Source organism: Acomys minous (assembly GCF_964271855.1).
Source record: "Acomys minous genome assembly, chromosome: 19".
NCBI lineage: Eukaryota > Metazoa > Chordata > Mammalia > Rodentia > Muridae > Acomys > Acomys minous.
The window spans coordinates 56,456,321-56,475,713 of record NC_140499.1 but is presented as its reverse complement, the minus strand read 5'-3'; the positions used below and the strand labels follow the sequence as shown (position 1 = coordinate 56,475,713).

At 44.9% G+C, this 19,393-nt stretch overlaps 1 protein-coding gene across 4 annotated transcripts in view; it reads left to right on the top strand.

Annotated features, from left to right (window-relative positions):
* Positions 1-19,393, top strand: part of TMEM131L (transmembrane 131 like) — a 134,379-nt gene that overhangs the window by 19,276 nt on the left and 95,710 nt on the right. The gene's annotated exons all lie outside the window — the stretch shown is intronic.

Below are 19,393 nucleotides of genomic sequence, written 5' to 3'. Positions count from 1 at the left end.
GCAGAGGAAAGGCCGTGTGGAGGGGATCTCGGTTTCAGGGGGGTTTGCCCACACATACCCTTTCGAGATTCTGACCAGGTAGGTGGTGATTGTGGTCTTGGTCCCCACAATCCCAGTGATGTGGGGTGTGATGTGAAGTCCCCAGTGTTTCTCGAATTGTTTTCTCAGTGACCCTCCTCCCCCACTCTTTCTTTTTTTGTCCCTCTGATTATTCATGTGAAGCCTGGCGTGGTGGCACACACCTGTATCCCAGCACTCGAGGAGGCAGCGGCAGGCAGATCTCAGGACAGCCAAGGCTACACATAGCCTGTCTGGAAAAACCAAATACATGAATAAATAAAATAAAGATTTATTCATGTGGCCAGTAAAAAGAACTTTTATTCACATAAACATGTTTATGGACAGCATGGAATGTGTTGTCATATTAGTTATTGCGTTCTCGTTTGTGTAGTTTTAACACGATTGTGTAATGAAAGCCCTCAGCACACTTACTGTAGTCTCTGTATTGATTTTCAGTGGTACCTTTGTATAGTATGATTTTACTTTAATTATCATTTTTTGATGTGAGGATTGAACTTATGTGTACTGCTGTGCTTTCGAGCCCTGATTATTATTATCTTTTTTTTTTTTAAACAGAAGGGTCCTTAGGCTATGTTACTTTTCTAGCCTGCTTTGGAGATTTTTCAGAAGAGACATAGTAAACATAATAATAACAGTAATAATAAAACACCAAGCACTGTGTTTCAGGCCCTGGGCAAAACAGTACATAAACATCGGCAGGTCTTTTCCTTGTCAACACTTTGGAGAAAGGCAGTGCGGGCTACTTGTGGCAGCACATCGGCATACAACACTTCCTTTGGAAACAGGAAATTATCCTGCTGGATTAGCAGACTTTAACATACTCTTTACCTGGAGGAATGGCCCCCAGCGCAAGCAGCTGGAACCCCAAACTACACTGGTGCTCTCCCAGAGGCACCCTCTTCATACTTAAGCAAAGGCCTCATGGCCAGAGTGGGCTGAATCTGTTCCCTTTCCACAGTTTGAAATTTTATTTATTTTTTATTTTGTATTTTTTAAGGAAAAAAAATGGCCTAGAGTGGCGTTGAACTCGCTGTGTAGTTAACCATGACCTGGAACTTCTGATCTTCCTGTGTCTGCCTCTGCAGTGCTGGGATTGCAGGCATGGGCCACTGTGCCTCGTGGGGGCATTTTCACTATAACGGGGAAGCACATACTCCTTTTGTAACTCACCAAAAGTTATTTTTAAATTAGAATATTAAAGGTCTGCACCCGCTCTTGGCATCCTGGTTCTCCTGAGTGTTTTTCCTCACCAGATTCTCATAGCCTCAGATAGCAGATGGCTCAGTGAGGGGAAAGCAGCTGGGCATCTATATTATTTTCTGTTGCTGTGATGAGATACTATGAACAAAAGCAACTTACAGGAAGGACTTGATCTTGCCTTATTTAATTTGGGTTCCAGAGGGAGAGTTCACAGTGGTAGGAGCTTCGCTTCTTCCTGCAGATGCAGAGGCTTAGGGCTGAGACTGAGGTGCAGTGAGGAAGCCATCATGTGTGCAGACATTAATGACTGTAAATGGTGTGAGCATCGCTCCTCCAGCTTCCTGCCTTCTCCTCTATCCTAAGACAAGGGGAAAAGCATGCTGTCATTTATCTGCACATATCCCAACGTTGCTGCTAATGACATAAAGTGGGAAAATGCAGGGTTAAGTTGCAGAAACTTTGACTCAGTATAAAAGGACAGGTGGGGTTGTTCTGTTTGTTTGCTTATTTTTCTAAGTATAACTTAGCTCTGGGTTGCAAGTTACAATGTCCGTGATGGTGATGGTGGCTTACGTCTAGCTTGTAGGTGCTGCACTGTGATTAGATGCATTAAAATGTTTGTCTCTCTTTAGTTCATCTTCAGATTATGAAAGAAGTTTGGGTCTTGAGGTGACGCAGCAGGTAAAGGCATGTGCTACCAAGCCGAACCAGCTGAATAGGTTCCCGGGTTCCACACTGGCAAAAGGAGAGAACTGGCCCCTGAAAGTTGTCCTCTGACCCTCACATCCACATGGCTTCTGTCTTATCCGCCACCCTCTAAACCCCACTTCTCTCTCTCTCTCTCTCTCTCTCTCTCTCTCTCTCTCTCACACACACACACACACACACACACACGCATAAACACACACACACACAGTAAATTTAACAAAAAATTTTTTGAGACAGGGTTTCTCTGCATAACAGCCCTGGCTGACCTAGAACCTACTTTGCTGACCAGGCTGTCCTCAAGCTCATAAGAGATCCTTCTGCCTCTGCCTCCCAAGTGCTGGGATTAAAGGCATGTGCCACCATGCCCAGCCTGATGTAACAAAAGTTTTTTTAAAAAAATAGTTTATTAAAACTAGAATTTTAGTTAACCCTTATTCAAATTTTTATAATTTCCATCAATGAATTTTTAATTAGATTTGCAACAAGTACTTTGAATCCTTAGGTTAACAAGTGTCTCAAGATTTTGTGTGTGTGTGTGTTGTTGTTGTTGTTGTTGTTGTTCTTGTCTCGAGGCAGGGTTTCTCTAAGTAGCCATGGCAGTCCTGGACTCACTTTGTAGACCAGGTTGGCCTTGAACTCACAGGGATCTGCCTGCTTCTGGCTCCCGAGTGCTGGGATTAACTGGCTCAAGATAGTGTTTTAAGTCTCTCAAATCTGTCAAATCTATTTTCTCAAGAAAACAGGCATTAGAAGACTGTATGAGGAAGGGGGTCTAACTCAGTAGTGGGTGCTGGCTAGCTTGTGTGATGCTCTGGCTTTGGTCTCCCTCACTGCAGAAACAACCAAAAGAAAGTCTAATGAAGATATCATCTGTGTTGCATGGTTGTTAGAAAGCCCCTGAAGCATATTGGCCAAATTAGTAAGTTATAAATGTGTAGCTTTGCGAGAACAAATGACTGTGGCTGCTCTAAAGTAAGGAGCACTTGTGAGTTGAGCTTTTGTTTAGTCCTTTTTACTTATAACCATTCTGGCTTTGTCACCTGTGGTCCTGGTCATAGGACAGCAGTGGGGACCAAGGCTGGTGAGTTGTGAAGTAGTAAGTTGGTGAGAGCCATCGCCTGAACGCTACTGACACTTGACAAGAGAAAGAGGGAGCAGAAAGTAAAAACTGAGGCAGAGCCAGGATGCTTTCTCCTGGGAGCTCTGTGGCGTGGGCTGGCCTGTGGTCCAGGTGGATGTGACTGACTGACTGAAGCAGGATGTTGCTTTCCAGCCCCAAGGTAGAGGAGCGGCACAGTGGCTTAGGCTTACTAGTGCTCAGGACTACCTGGCCTTGACTCTGACATCTCCTTGTCAGCTGGTGACAGTCGGCTAAAGCTTTCTGTGCCTTTGTTTCCCTTTCTTTAAAACAAGGCCGCTGCGGTGTTTCTGTGGAGTATATAAAAGCCGTCTGCAGGAGTTTGTGGCTGGCAGTGCATGGTACAGTGTGGGTACTTGAGAGAGGCTCCTCCTGTGGACCTCTGCATGGAAATAGAATGAGTTTATAACACTGTACTTAGAACTGGAGCCATCGCTTCATGGATAGGCCAAAAATTAGCAAATGTATTATAGACAGTGTTAGAGTAAAATACTCAAACAGGAAGTATGTTCATAATAATGAATCTTTTCAGGAAAAAAAAATTACCCTTGGCAACCTGGAAGACTTCATTCTGACGTGTTCAGTATTTTTGCTCACTGTGTTCCGCAGTAACATACATTTTAATTTCTTCTTGTGTTTGCACATTCGTGTGTTCCGCAGTAACATACATTTTAATTTCTTCTTGTGTTTGCACATTCGTGTAGATTCGTGCATGCGGTGGCATGCTTGTGGAGGTCAGAGGTCAACTTGTAGGCGTTTGTTCTCTCCTTCCATCATGTGCCCTGTCAGGCTTGGTAGAAAGTTCCTATACCCACCAAGCAATCTCACTGCCTCTCAACCCCCCCCCCCCATCCCTCCCGTCAAGGTGCCTTGACTTAGAGAAACACTTGGTAACAGGAGAACTGAATAGAAAGGTAACTGCCTAAATTTTAACCTTCATCAAGTTCCCTTTGGCCTGAATCTGTGGTCCAGTGAAAGTCCTTCATGCTAGGCTGCCCTTTCCCAGTTGTAGACTTGGTGAAGGCTTCCTTGCCTCAGGAATGGGAAGTTGTCTTCTAGCGAAAGAGTGATTACAGGGCTTTGGGGAAGAGAGATGATGGAAGGTCACTTAAGGGAAGGCGTTTGGGGCTGTTGATCAGGAGGAGTCTAAGAGTTGACAGCAGCTAGTAGGACCAGGGAGACAGAATGTGTGCTCAAAGTCCTGGGTGCAGGGACCCTCCCACCAGACTGTCTTGTCAGGTGTCTCTTGGCTTCAGTCTGGGGAGGTGAGAGCATCTCGGAAGAACAGTTGCTATCTACTACAAAACCTTGAAGCTCTCTTGGGGGTTAATAAGGATGTGGCTGTACCCCTGCTTTGGGAGTGCATGTCAGCCCTAGATGGCAGAGAAATCTGAAGATAATTCCTTGAGTGCCAGCAAGGCTGTAGAGTGGCACGCTAGCTCCACTTCAGGGAGGGTAACGGAATGAGAAGTTTTTAAGACAGTCCCATTCTTAGTCACGCATCAGACTAAGTGAGACTAGATTTAATGGATAAGAATTCTTTAGAAAGTTGTCACATTATACTTGCCCACAAGTGGTACCCTAGAAACTTGCCCTAAACTAGCATAAGAAAACAAGTCCAAACATTTTAAATACCCAAATGCTTTATTTAAACTAAATTCTATCCAGAAGCTTAAGCATACAACAGATAAATAAGGGCTGTCCTGTTATAGTGGGGTAGGGAAGCACACTGAGGCAAAAGGGTACTTGTCGCTCAGGGACTGCCTCTTACCTCTGTGTTGTTCTGTGATTTGATGGTACCCAACCCCTCCGTGGCCACACAGATGGGTCTCAGTAGGCTCAGCGAGCCCCGTCTGCAGAGGGGAAGAAGCTGTCTGCAGCTCACATGGATGATGGTTCAGCCTCTGCCTCCTTTTGTGCTGTGCTCTCCACTCTACACTATTTTGCTTGCCTTGGCAAATGTATTTCAAAAACAGAAATACTTAAATGTTACCCACTTTTAACTCAGTGAACATTAAAAAAAAATTTACATTGTACATTGAACATCCAAATAGGTTTATGTCCCTAGGTTCAGCTCTTACGGTGTCCTTAAACCTTCTGAGAGCACAGCTCTCATGTGAGCAGTTTGTCATTTTTTGATCCGTCAGTTCTCAGCCCAGCTCCCTTCCGGTTGCCTGTCCCCTGTTAGTCTGGGGGAGGTGTGGGGGGCAGGAGACCGAGGGTGGAAGTGTGGGCAGCTGTGGGCTGCCCTGCGCTCGATGCCCCTTGCTTCAGCCTTCCATCTGCTCCCCATGGGCACAGAGACAGGGAGGGGAGGCTGGCTGGCAGCTTCTCCTCATAGTGTATTTTGGCAGAAGGCAGCAGCTGCTGTTGGAGTGGCCAGGAGGTTCACCAAGGCCAGCTTCCCAAGCTCCTGCTGCCCCCGACCCCCACTCGTGCCCACCTCACCATTTAACATGATCCTGTAACGTGAGTTTTCATAGACTGGTTCACAAAACTACTTTTCTTTTTGCAAGGTGCTGGAACAGAGGCTACCCAGTCCTTTGCCCTGTATTTGTGGCTGCTACCTGGGGACGTAGGGAAGGGGGGGCTGAGCAAATGTGTCCCCCACTTGTATTCTATAGTGTGAACAGCAAGAGTGGGCTCCTGTGGCCTTGGGGTCCCCGAGTGTCCTCACTCTGAGAAAAGCTGGGCTTAACCCTTTGTTGTCAGCCTTTCCCAGCGTTGTATGCTTGGAAGCCAGTCCTCAGGGACAGAATTTCAGTGTGGGTTAGGCCTGAGCCCACCAGTCAAGGACTGGAAGGCTGTACCTTGTGTCTTGTGAGCACTGCAGCAGGCGGTGAGCTCCTGGCAGGCTCTTTTGCTCAGCAGTCAGCATGCAGAGCTCACAGTCATCCTCAGGGATTGGGATATTGCCCGGCCTCTCTGCCTGTGGCTACTGACCTGCAACAGCACCAGATGTGGCACATCCTCTGCAATGTGTCAGTCTTGTCAGTCCTCTGCCAGTGAAGACATAAGTCTCGCTGTGACTTCCTGCATTACTTGACTATCAGCTTCAGTTGGATCCCTTTATAGGATGGGAAAGTTGCTGCAGTATGCTGGCTTGGATGAGAAATGTCCCCCAAAGTCTCTGGCATTAAATATTCGGTCCCTAGTTGGTGGCACTGTTTGGGGAGGCTGAAGAGGTGTCGCTTTGCTGGAGGAAGTATGTCTGTCCCTAGAGGCGGCTTTGAGATGCGGCCATTTGCAGTTTGCTCTGTGCTTCGTGCTTGCAGTTCCAGACTTGAACCCTCAGCTTCCTGCAGCCACGCCCTTGCTCGGGCATCCTGGGTTCTGACCCTGGCGGTCTTAGGTGCCTCGGCCGTGGTGCAGAAGTAACTGATCCAGTCTCTGAGACTGGCTCTCCCTGACTGAGCCTCTCTCATTGTCAAGGATGCCTTGTGAGTCAGACCTCACATTTGTTGTTTGGGCTTTCCAGCCTTGGCCGCAGTGTCCTGCTGAAGGGCAGTTCGTGCTCTGCCAGAGGGCTTGCCATGCTGGGCTAATTTGGACAGTTACTAGGTCTCTTGTATTGGTTGGTTTAATTGTATTTTTAACTTTCTCATACTAAATCTTTCCTCCCTCTTTCTCTCTAATGTTTGTTTGGTAAAAACTGCTTGGTCTGTGTGTGTGTGTGTGTGTGTATGTGTGTGTGTGTGTGTGTGTGTTGTTGTTGTTGTTGTTGTTTTTGCTTTGTTTTTGTTTCAGTTTTCAACTAAAAAGTTGAAATTTGGCCAGAAGTGTTAGAGTAGCACTAAATAGTGCCATGTGTAGAGAATCCGCTTTGTTTTCTTTTTGTCTTTCTTCTCTCTTTCTCTCTCTCTCTTTTTTATTTTTTTTTAATTTTTGGGGTTGGACCTTATTTGGGGTTGGACATTATTTATTATAGTGAAATCTGAGACTTCATTGGTGCCAGCTGTCTTTTCATTTTTTTAATTTAAATTTAATTTTAATTTAAAATTACACATATATTTTTGCATGGGTGTGTAAGTATGTGGGTGTTAACTTGCTTTGGTGCATCTTGTGGAGGTCAGAGAACAGCTTCTTCTTCACCATGTGGGTGACTGACTGGGATGAGACTGAGCTCAGTTCCTCAGCCTCCGTGGCAAGCACCTTTACAGGTGGGCCGTCTTCCCTGCCTCATGTTAGTTTTTATGGCCAAACAAACTGAAAATCACCAAGCAGACATAATAACCTCAGGCTTTCTTTTTATTTTTTCCCACAGAATAAGCTCTTTTTCATAATATATTCTTAGATAGTTGAATGCATTAAAAAGAAAGTATTTGTGCCAGGCATGGTGGTGCACACCTTGATCCCAGCACATGAGAGGCAGAGGCAGAGATGGGCAAATCTCTGTGAGATCTAGGTTACCTTGGTCTACGTATAGTGAGTTTCAGAGTAGTCAAAGCTACATAGTGAGACCTTGTCTCAAAAAAAAAAAAAAAAAAAAAAAGAAAGAAAGAATTTGCCTTTGGTCTTACTAATGTATTAACATTTTATATTGTTGGCTTGGAACTATCTTAGCCTGTAGAGACCAAAGAAACACAAACAGACATCACCCCTAACACACACACAGTTTTTGTTTTCTTTCATGGAAAAATTGATATCAAATGACCAGTGACTTAATGTCCTTTCTCCAAATCCTATGTAATGACAGGACAGACTTTAAAAAAGATGCTTCTGTGACAAAACCCATGGGGAAGAGCCTGTTAATGGAGCATTTCAGATTACTCTGGGTGACAGAAGGCGGGTGCAGAGCCTTAGGGATACAGCTCAGGGGCAGAGCAGTTTCCTGTCATGCTAAGGACCAGGTTCCTTCCTATTGTGCCTCACTGCCCCTCTCTCAAAGTGTAGGGTGGAGACAGACTGATGGAGGAAGCAGGGAGGGGCTGCAGCGCGGGAGTATTAGTTGAGGGTGCTCTAGATGTCTGTGCTGTGGATTGAAAGACTCCCATCCAGCATGTGGTGATACTAGGCTCAAAGTTTTGTTTGTTTGTTTTTATGGGGAGGGGTTACTAATAAAAATACATCTGGGACATCAGATTGACTACTCTTAAGGCTATGACACTTACAATGTCCACCTCACAGGGGTTTTGCAATTATTAAAGTAAAAACTCTGTGTGTATGTGTGTGTATACATATTTATACATACACACACACACACACACACACACACACACACACACACACACATATCCCCTATTGTATTTTTGGCCCATAGTAAGGACTAGTTGTGTGTGTGTGTGTGTGTGTGTGTGTGTGTGTGTGTGTGTGCGCGCGCGCGCACATGGAATTACAACTGCTGCATTAGCTGTCACTGCTGCACTAAGATGCTACACTAAGCATGCCAATGTGACTTCATGATAAAAAAACACAGAGGTATAAGCACTGAAGAAGTTTACCGCTAGACTGCTTATTCTCACAGCAGCCTCCTGTGGTCAACAAGGTTGCAGCTTATTTTGTCTTGAAGTCTAAAAAAGGTCAGGTCTCCAGAGGGAGAAAAGAGCTGGAGTAGGATTTACCCCGTACCCTTTTCCAGAGAGTAGCTCCAGTGGTGGCGGCGGGGAGAGACAGAGGTGGGATGGGGTACCTACTAGTGTGCGTGTGCATGCATGCCTTACCTAACAGTCGTAAGGTTGTGTCTGACTTCCGCGGTAGGCTAGAAGAGAGCTCTCCTTTTGCTAAGTGTCTAGCTATAAATATCTTTCTAAATTTGGGCACAGTGGCTCATGCCTGTAATTTTAATGCCCAAGAGGCTGAGGCAGGAGGATTGCCTCAAGTTTGAGGGCAGCCTGGGCAACAGAATAAGATTCTGTGTAAAATTACGAAAGCTGGACAGCACTTAGAATGCTGAGCTGGCAAGCCTCGGGGCCAACCTAGGCACATAGTAAGAGCCAGGGTAGCAGGGACTACTAAGGAGTGACGCTCTGTCTCAGAAAACAAAACACAACAAAAGCAAAAGCAAGCAAGCAGGCTTCTCTTTGTGACATGAAAGGAAAAGTGGCCGGGTTTGGTGCCCTGCATTTTCTTTGTTGTAGTGAGTGTATATACCAGCACTGTCTTTGTCACAGTGAGCCTCTACTCACTCACACACCCAATGTACACTTCTAGAACATGCTAGAAGTGCATGTTAGGCCCTAACACCAAGGATCACTGACTTACTACCTGCAGTTTTGTTGACAAAGGAGTTATTATTTGGCGTTAAACTCCCAACAATTTAGTATAATTGTTGCACACTTATATAATTAATGCACACTTAAAAGGGTTCTGTTGAAAAAGTTAAGCTTAGGACTACTTTCACAGGGACTTGTAGATAAAAAGACTAGAAGTGACTGAGTCCACCTCAGGAGGCCAGTTTAGTGACAGCAGCTGGCAGGGGATAGTTCAGATGGCTCGGCAAGTCCACCAACTTCTGGTGTCATAGCTGTTTGGAACCTACTTCAGAAGTGCTGTGCATCTGATGGTTTCCTGGAAAATCTACACCTTTCTTTAAGAGGACAGCCGACGGTCCATTCCTTTTCCCTATTCCTAGATGGGGGCTTTCTAGAAAGAAGTTTCATTTTGCTGGGCAGTTTTTTCCCCTTGATTCCTGCTTTTCCTGACCATGTTTATTTTTGTTGACCCAAATACTTGAGATCTATTTTTAGATGCAAAACTTAGATGCCTGGAGGCTAATCTTAATATAAAGTAAAGCGTGCAGGAAAACGGAGACGTGGAGCTGCGGCTTCTCCCTGGAGCTGGGAGAGCCTCTGCTCATTCAAGAAGCTTCTTAAGAACCTTAGCACTTGGCAGGCGCACGCTCACTGCACTCGTTGCTGTAACTTCTTTCTTAATTCATGTTCTCTCTTACTCACGTTCAGAGATTTGCCTCTTCTTTCTTGTCTCTGGGTCACAACATAGTTTAAATATTGCCTGTAAGCCAGGACAGGAGTACCAGTTTGAGTAGAAGAAGGCTAAATTTATGCTGCATAAAGTGAGTATTAAGATGAAGCAAGGGCCTGGGGAGATGGCTCAGTGGGTGAGGGGCCTGCCTGGGAGCCTGAGGACTGGGGTGCAGACCTCCAGAACCCCACACAGAGGCTGGATGTGCATGGGAGCTGCCTGGAATCTATGCCGAGAGGCAATGCCTGTACAAGCCAGCTTGACTAGCTGGAACTGGTGGGCTCTGCTTGAGACTGTGCCTCAGGAATTACAATGTCAAGTGACCGAGGAAGATACTCAGAGTGGACTGAGGGAGCCTCCGTATACATTCACACGCATCCGCCCCCACACACAGCATGCATGAAAGAATACAATGAAAAACTAAGCAAAACGAGTAGGTTGCCTATGGGTTACTCTCATTTTCCAATTAGTAGTTGTTTGTAATGACTTCTCTTTAAAGCACCATGGCTTTGGAAAACATGTTGGACGGAAATAAAATTGGATGGATGGAGGTATCCGTGATTAGGAGGAAGCACTGGGTATACCGTAAATTGATTTTTTTGATTCTATTTTGTGCCTGAAGCTAGTTAAGACCCCGGATGGGGCCCTGAAGCCTGCTAGATATGTGACTGGGGCAAATGGTTTCCCATCACTTCAGGCAAAACAAGGCTGCATACTGTCTTTCTTGGTAGCCTTATTGTGGAACTGTACTACGATTCTGGTTGTGACTTTGCTTTGAAAATGACTAAGGATCAGGAAAATGGGGTTATTTTACATAAAAATCGTAGCTAAGGCAATTTAAAAGCTCACTATTCTGATTTCTTCAGCATATAATGAAACCTTTGCTTTTAACCATCATAAAACACTAGGTATCTTTTTTTCTCAGCAAAAGGAATCTCAGTCTGTTCGAGTTGCAATTATTTTGTTCATTGGTTAGACTGAGTTTTAATTTAGATTTTTCTTATAAATGATTTTTTTTCTCCACTTAATCTGCAGAACCAGCAGAATACTATACTTCTCTTAAGTAGGTTTTGAGACTTGCTTCACCAAGAGCCGCCTTCATATTTAGTGAAACGTAGGCTACCTGAGGGGTAGAGTGCTTAGCTTTTTTACAGGGTCTCATTTGCCATGCAGGTGGGTGCCTGCACCTGAACCCCAACTTGTTTTCCAGAGTGACCAGCCTTCAAGAGCCCATCTTGAAATAGTCACCCTCTGAGATACTGGGCCTCAGGACTTAGATATGCCTTTTAAGGGAAAGCAGTTTTACCCCTTAACACAGACTGAAGGGGAAAAGAAAATGGTTGTGATTCTGTTTGCATTCTTACCTTCTGTAGAGGTGCACTCTAGATCATTGGGACATTATTTGCATAAGATAGACTAACAATTTATTTTCTATCTAAAATGCTGTGCAGAAAAATGAGCAGAACTCAGAAAATGGGAGGTGACGTGATGTAAGCACAGAGAAGTTCTCATTAAACTGGGCTTGAGAGGAGCTGGGGACTTGCTGGAAATCTGGGGCGGACCCAGAGGTCATTCATTGCATGAAGAGTGCTTGGGCATAGCAGAGGGTCAAGCACGGGGATGTTGTTGTAGATTTTGGGAGCTCGACTTATTTCCTGTGACATTAAAACCTTTCCAAGACGTCAAAAGCAAAAATCAGAATTTTTTTTTTTTAAGTAGAAGACAGAGGAGAACAATTTACATATTGGCAGACCTGAAGGGGAGAGAGAGGAAAGAGTGGGGTGGCACTAATGCCAAGCAAATGTTCTGCAAGTCCAGTAATATACTTTTGGAAGAACCCACCAGCATCTTGGGAAGATTATCACTTCTGAATTATAGTTCTGTAAAATATGAGCGTTCACAGATGAGAAAAAAATGCTTTCTCAAAAGACTCCTGTAAACAATTGAGTGCTTTTTAAGGGCAAGAGAATTGGATCGTCATCGTATTTCTCGAAGTGACATACAGAGCGAGGCACCGGGGTGTACCAAGGATTTTATATTGAGCCAAAGTGTTCTTCACTTGTCAATACCAGAAAACAGCCTGTGCAAATGTGGGTATTCAGTGTCTTTGAACCCTTGATGGCAAGTGTGTAAGAGGGTGGATGTGTTACCTTCCCAGTGCAGGGACACACCTGAGAGAGCACTCACAGAGCTCACAGTTCTGGAGGAGTTAGTGTGACAAGGGCGCATATCATGGCAGGAGCACGTAGTAGAGGAGGAGGCTGCTCCCTCATGGCAACTGAAAGGAAAGAGGGAGAGGAAGGGGCCGGGTCCCTGTGCTGTCAGTAGCAGAGAATGGGGAAACTAATTGAAGATGGTTTTTACCTCTTTTGTTGCTTGGTGCGTCTCAGAATCTTTCACTGCATGTGCTTGCTGTGTTTGGACTGTTTTCTGCATTGTGAGTCTTGACTTTCTAAAAGAAAATACGAAACAAAAATAAAGGCGTAAGAAACATCAAACCACGTCATCTAGACTCTTGGTGTGAAGATGTAGCCTGTGACTTCCTTCTGTCACTTAATGAGATGCTGCTGTGCTGGGTGATGTCCTTATATGTATCTTCCCATAAAATGCTTTGTAATTGTACACCATATATCACCCATTGATAAAATTCCCAGAACAGGTTATAATGGTATTTTTGAAGGTTTGCTTGAATTGTGATGTGTAAATAATGTTTTGCTTTTTTTTTTTTAAAGTCTAAAAAGATGGCATAGAGTCCCACAACATTTGATACAGTCTCTGATGCTTTTTGTTAAAATGTCCTGGGCCTTGGGTGTAGCTTAGTGGTAGAGTGCTTGCTTATGGCTTTAACCCCCAGTGCAGGAGGGGAGGAGAGGAGAGGGTGGGAAAAAGAGAAATAAAACCAGTTAACCTGGATGAACCTACAAATTAGAATAATGTATCACCCTTCCACAATAGAAAGTAGGTTTTATGTTCGGGTATTGATCAGTTTAGTGGGTTCCAACTCTCACCCACTCCTCAGAATTCCCTAGGAAGCGGTACTGATGCAGCCATCGGCCACCGCCGTTGGAAACTCATGGCTTCGCAGTAGCTTTTGTAGTAGAACGGCAGCCACTTGCGGTGCCCTTATTTTGATCTTGGTTACTGGAATATGATATGTCATGAAAGGGAATGCAGTGTTGATTTCATAGAAGGCCCAGTTAAAGCTCAGCTTGTGAAATGAACTGGGATGAAAACATTTTCACTTACTCATTGGCTTTTGTGGTGCTGGTGATGGAACCCAGGGCGTTACCACTGGACAGTATGTATGTGAAACAATTGCTTTATATTAGAGTTGGATAATTTAAAAGAGGCTGCTTCCTCCTCCTCCTTCCTCTTCTTCTTCATCTCTGTCATTTCTATTTGCTTTTGAACTCAAGGTCTGTCATTCTGGTGACTTAGAGCTGTGGCCTTTAAGCTGGAGGCTGCACACCACTGCAGATATTTGAAGCCTTGAGGGGACACCCAGGCATCTGTCATTTAGGGGAATCCATGGCTGGCACCTAGACCTTGGGTGCTCTTAGTCCCAGCTATTGACCTTGCTGAGATGTCTATGGCCTACAGGCCTGCTGGTTGCTCCCCACCTCCTTTTTCAAGATGACCCTCTTTCAAGGGTGCACACTTCTAGCTCGTCGCTAATGGCCAGGGCACAAGTGCAGAAGTGTAATATTCTGCAGCTGCCAAGAACGTGAGTGACTCTTAATGATCTGGGAAAGGAGCGCTTTGCAAATAAGTTTTTTGTTCTTTGCTTTCAAGAACACCGAAAGTGACTTAATTGCGTGGTCAGCTGATTTTTAAAACCCGTGGATGCATTTTACTTGAAGTATCCTCTCCTATTTTCATCTGCCTAGGTCACATCTGTAAGAACTAGACAGAACAGTAGAGTTCTAAATCTAATGCCATGCCAGCCATTAATCAGTTTCTACTGAGAATAACCAAGCTAGGAAGTACCACCTGTGTCACCACAGTGCACATATCCAACGACATCTTGACTGACTTTGGTACTATTACACCTCTGATTTCATCCATTTGCAAATCCTTATTGCAGAGAAATAGGATAGGGTAGACTTCTAGCATGGAAATTGTAGTATGGAGGACTGTGTGGAAAGTAATTGGAAAGATGAAGTCAAAGGGAGGCACTTAGGCACCGCTCCTGGCTCTTACTGAGCGCTTCAGTTTCTTTCTCTGGATAGATGCTATATGGGAAATGGCAGTGGCTTTCCCTCCACAGGGAATGCATTGAGTGAGGGACAGTTTGACTTACACCTCAGAATGTACAGTGCTACAGGAAATATATTCATTGCAACAATAAAGACAAGGCCTAATGGCCTAGCTTTGAATGGCTCTGAAGTCTCTGCTCTAAGATCATCTCTGCTGCCCCATCCCTCATCCCTGGGCCTTCTCCAGGCTGTTCTTGACATCTGGAAGTCTGCCTTCGCCTTCATCTTTTAGGCCAGGTGTGGTGGTGTGCACCTTGAATGGCAACTCTTGGGAGGCAGAGGCAGGTGGCTCTGAGTTTAAGGACATCTGATGGACCTAGTTATTCTAGGCATGCAGGCTGTTGCCATGGTCACAGATGTTGATTTCACCCACCTGGGCCCTTTTTCATCTTCGGCTGGTTTTCTTTTTCTTCTACTGGTTTGGATGTCATAGAGTCATAGGGATTGGTGGTGGACAAAGGAAAGTACTAGATTCCAGGGGCAGGGTGAGTAGTGGTCAGGGAACTGTGGCCTAACCTGGCTGGGTCACTAGCAGGCTGCATGTTTTGTTGGTCTGATGTCAGTGCTAGCCTGAGGGGAAAGAAACTGATGTCTGTCTTTCCGGAGCACCTTTGCGTATTGCCTAGAGAAAGCTGGGAGGCCTGGTCTATGATAAGTTTGTTTGCTTTGGCCCAGGGCCTGTGCTGAGTAGTTTAGCAGCTTCCATTTATGATTTCTGTTCTTGGTAGTTTTGAAAAGACAACCCAAGATCTTTATCACATGAGTGTGCTCAGCTTGAGCTAGAGTGGAGAGGGTTTGCTGGCGATTTTGTCCTGGGGCAGGCGAGGTGTTCCGGAAGCAGGCTTGTATTCTCATCCCCCTGCTGAGTCTACTAGTTCCCGTCTCAGGGATGTGTAGTGCTGCGCACGCTGCCATACTGCAAAGATATTTAAGGACACATCTAACTTGACAAGATTGGTCTCCATGCAGCAGTGTCTTCCTACTTAACCTCAGCTCCAGTTGCTCTGCCCCCATCTGGAACCATGGCCAGACTCCAGAAGGAGAACATGACAGTGGTGATGTGATGCTTCCAGAGCAGGTGCTCTAAACATCATGAGGAATTCAGGGACACCCTTGGCAAACCAATGTGTCCTTAGGCATCTTAGCAAAATGTCACCTCCGTCTGACTGTCATACGGCACAAAGCTCCCAGTTCTGACAAGAATTACGGTAAAAACTCTGTCTTCATTTACTCTTTGTTCCCGTGAAGACTTAGGGCATCATCGGATGATAACAGTTTATTGAATGTGAAATGTTTATTCTCATAATCTGTTTTAAGGTAAATGATCAAGTCTCTCTGTCTGACTCTGTAGCTCGTTGTGTTCTTTCCCTGCCTGCTGCACTGTGGGGAATCGAACTCAGGTCCCTGTGCATGCTAGGCAAGTGCTGTACACTGAGCTGCACTTGAGACCCCATTTCTATCACCTCCCCATTTCTGTCACCTCCGCTGTTAGGGATTTTAAGTTGATTTCTTTAAGCAGCCGTTTTTTGAGACACCATTTTTCCCAGATACTGCGTGGCATGGCCTTTGGTTTCATTTAATTTTGCTTTGAGTTCTCGAGTAGCCTCTTGCCCTGGATGCCCTGGGCCAAGTATCTGCAAGCTTTGATCTCCTCCTGCAAATTGAGATTTATGGTCCCTTTTCTGGAGGCTGTTGGAAGGCTTACAGGAGTCCCAGTGCTCCTGACTCTTGCAGAGGCTTTCATGAGTGACCTGCTGCACTCCTCTGGGACCTCAGTCACCTTTTATTTGGCATGTGTCTCAGCTGAAGAGAATTGTTTTTCAGGTGATGAGAAACCAGCCAAGAATGTATGGTGGTATTAGCGGAAGGCCCTGTTTAATTTTCCAAAATGGAAATAGTTTTTCTTTTAGTATAATGGTTACAATCATAGTAGTTTTGTTGTTGTTTTGTGTGGTTGGTTTGGTTTGGTTTATTGTGTATCTCTGGGAGGCCCCAGATTCTTAGGCTGTCCTTTTGTCTCTGACTCCCAAGTGGCTGGGATTATAGGTGTGCACCAGCTTGCCTGGCTCCATAGGATTTAATAGGTAATTATTGAGTTCTTGTTTTCTCTCATTCTTTAAAACTTGAACAATGTGCTTGTGTTTTACCATTCCCCTAAAACGGGGAGCTAGGCTCTATTGAGGTGGGTAGCACTGCTGTTGCCCTTGCTTTGGGTTTCCATTTTGAAAGCGAGTCTTGTTGTATAGTTCAAGTTGGCCCTGGGTTTATACAGTCTTCTTGTCTCGGCCCCGTGACCTTGCGTTGTAATGAGATTCTGAAGTTAGTGCTCACCCAAGCATGCTTAGCGGTGAAGTTTTAGAAAACACTAAAATATAAATAAAATGAACACTGTCGTAAAATACATGGATGACTTATTTTTTGTGTCTGTTTAGGGGCATGTGTGCCATAGCACCCATGTGGAGGAGGTCAGAGGACAGCTTGCAGTCACCGTGTGCGTCTGAGGGCTAAACTCAGGCTGCCAACTTGGCAGCAAGAACCTTTACCCATTGAGCCACCTTGCCCTCTCGTGTCTGAATTCTTAATAAAAATAGCTTTATTTATGTGTTTTTGCAGTGGTTGGTATGAAAAATCAAAGCCAGTGCTTGGCAAGTGAGCTGCACTCAGAGCCTAGGGGTTTCTTTTGTTGTTTAAGTATTTATCTCATTATTTTATGTGTACGTGTGTGGGCCTGAGTGTATGTTTGGGCACCATGTGCCTCAGAGGCCAGAAGAGGCTGTCAAATCCCCTGGAACTGGAGTTACAAGCAGTTTTGAGCCATCTTATATGGGCGTTCAGAACCAGACCCAGGTCCTCTGCAAGAGCAGCAAGTGCTCTTAGTCCCCTCCCTTTCTTGTTTGAAGGACTCTGTGTAGCGCAGGCTGGCCCTAGACTTTACACAAAGCCGAGTCTGGCCTCGAATTTCAGATTTTTTTTGATTCCATCTCCCAAGTGTTGGGGCTTACAGGGGTGTGCCACCATGCCCAGTTTGAGTCACATTTCTTTCCTGATTAGTTATTTTGAACTTCTCTTCATGTGTTTGTTGGCCATTTGTGCTTGTTATTTGGAACATCCTTTGGCATTTAAAAAATCGGGTCAAGTGTTTTTTGTTGTTGATGATGTATATACCATAAGGTTTTAATGTTTCCTGCCAGAGTCGCTTTGTATTAATGCAATATGCTATACTTTCTTTCTCTCTGTGGTATGTTTTTCCCTGTTGGGGATTAAACCCAGGACTTGAAGTACATTAAGCATATGGTCTACCACAGAGCCATGCTTTCCTGCCTCTACTTCGTGTTTTTAAATGGATTCTATAGTAGACACACAGAATCTTGTAAGCTACTTTTTAACGTTAGTATGCTGTAGCCATCTTTCCAGGCCCATATATTATTATATCATCTTTCACAACTACTTTGTAGTTCTTTATATGAATGCAGTATAATATAAAATTTATTTATTTGAGACAGATTTTCTTGGTGTAGCTTTGGCTATCCTAGAACTCACTCTGTAGACCAGGCTGGCCTTGAGCTCACAGAGATCCACCTTCCTTTGCCTCCTGAGTGCTGGGATTAAAGGTGTGTGCCACCGCCTCCCAGCTTAAAATCGAATTCTTTATATATGAGCTTTATTTGATTTTTCTTGTTTTCTTAGATTTTATGTTTTGGTGCCAGAGCTTTATTCCTGCCACACAGATGCTGTACCACTGAGTCCCACCCGTGACTGTACAGAGACTGATCTGAAAGGGGAAAGAGAAGCTCCGCCCTACATATTTTGGAGGCCATACATCTCTAGGAGGCTGGAATTACAATCACTAGACTGATGCGTAGCATCTTGTCAAATGCCCCCACAAAAACTGTTTCCCTGTGCACTGCCCTGCCTGTGCCTTGGTCATTAGTCTCCCCACCACGTTCCCCACACTGGGTAGTATAGTAGGATTTTTTTTTTTTTTGTCTATTTTAAAAAAAATTCAATCTAGGGTTGGAGAGATGGCTCAGAGGTTAAGAGCACTGACTGCTCTTCTGGAGGTCCTGAGTTCAATTCCCAGCAACTACATGGTGGCTCATAGCCATCTATGATGAGATCTGGTGCCCACTTCTGGTGTACAGGTGTACAGGTGTACACTTCTGGTGTACAGGTGTACATGAAGACAGCCATTGTATACATAATCAATCAATAAATAAAAAATTCAATCTAAAAGGTCCAGGTAGGTATGCTTCTTTTAATTTACATTTTTTATTAAAATTAAGCTGATGGAAGTAGGTTTATTTCCTTTGTTGAACATGTTACTCCTGTGTTGGGAATTACTTCCTGTGTCATGAGGATGTTTCCTGTGCTGAGAGATTATTCACTGTGCTAAACATGGAGGCTTTCCTACCTCTTCCACACACAAACACCTCCTCTTGCCACCTCTTCCCACAGGTTCCTTCTAAGGCCACGGGAGGCTTCCTAGGGACACTATGACATGGCTATACTTCTCACTCCCCACCTCTGTAAGCTTACCCAGCCTAGGATGTGGTGCCGAATACAGTATCGAGTGGGACAGAGGCCACCTGTTCAGTGTCATTAGCACGTTTAGCATTTAGACAAGGTGCCTGTTGTTTTATCTGTGGCTTAGTTCCTACAAGGCGCATGAAAGCACAGCAGCAGTGGGAGACATATTCTGAAGGTTTTAAGTTATGACCAACCATGTGTGTGTGTACTGTGTGTTGGTGCAGTCCTCCGTGTGTGTGTACTGTGTGTTGGTGCAGTCCTCCGTGTGAGTGTACTGTGTGTTGGTGCAGTCCTCCGTGTGAGTGTACTGTGTGTTGGTGCAGTCCTCCGTGTGTGTGTACTGTGTGTTGGTACAGTCCTCTGTGTGAGTGTACTGTGTGAGTGTACTGTGTGTTGGTGCAGCCCTCCGTGTGTGTGTACTGTGTGTTGGTACAGTCCTCCTGCGTTCTCAAACTATTGACCAGAAGTAGAAAAGCCTAGTTTGGTTAGTTCCTGTGTTGACCCAGCAGAGTTATTTAATTTCCTAAAGCTCCTTTCCTAACTAGCCGTGTGGGTACCTCCT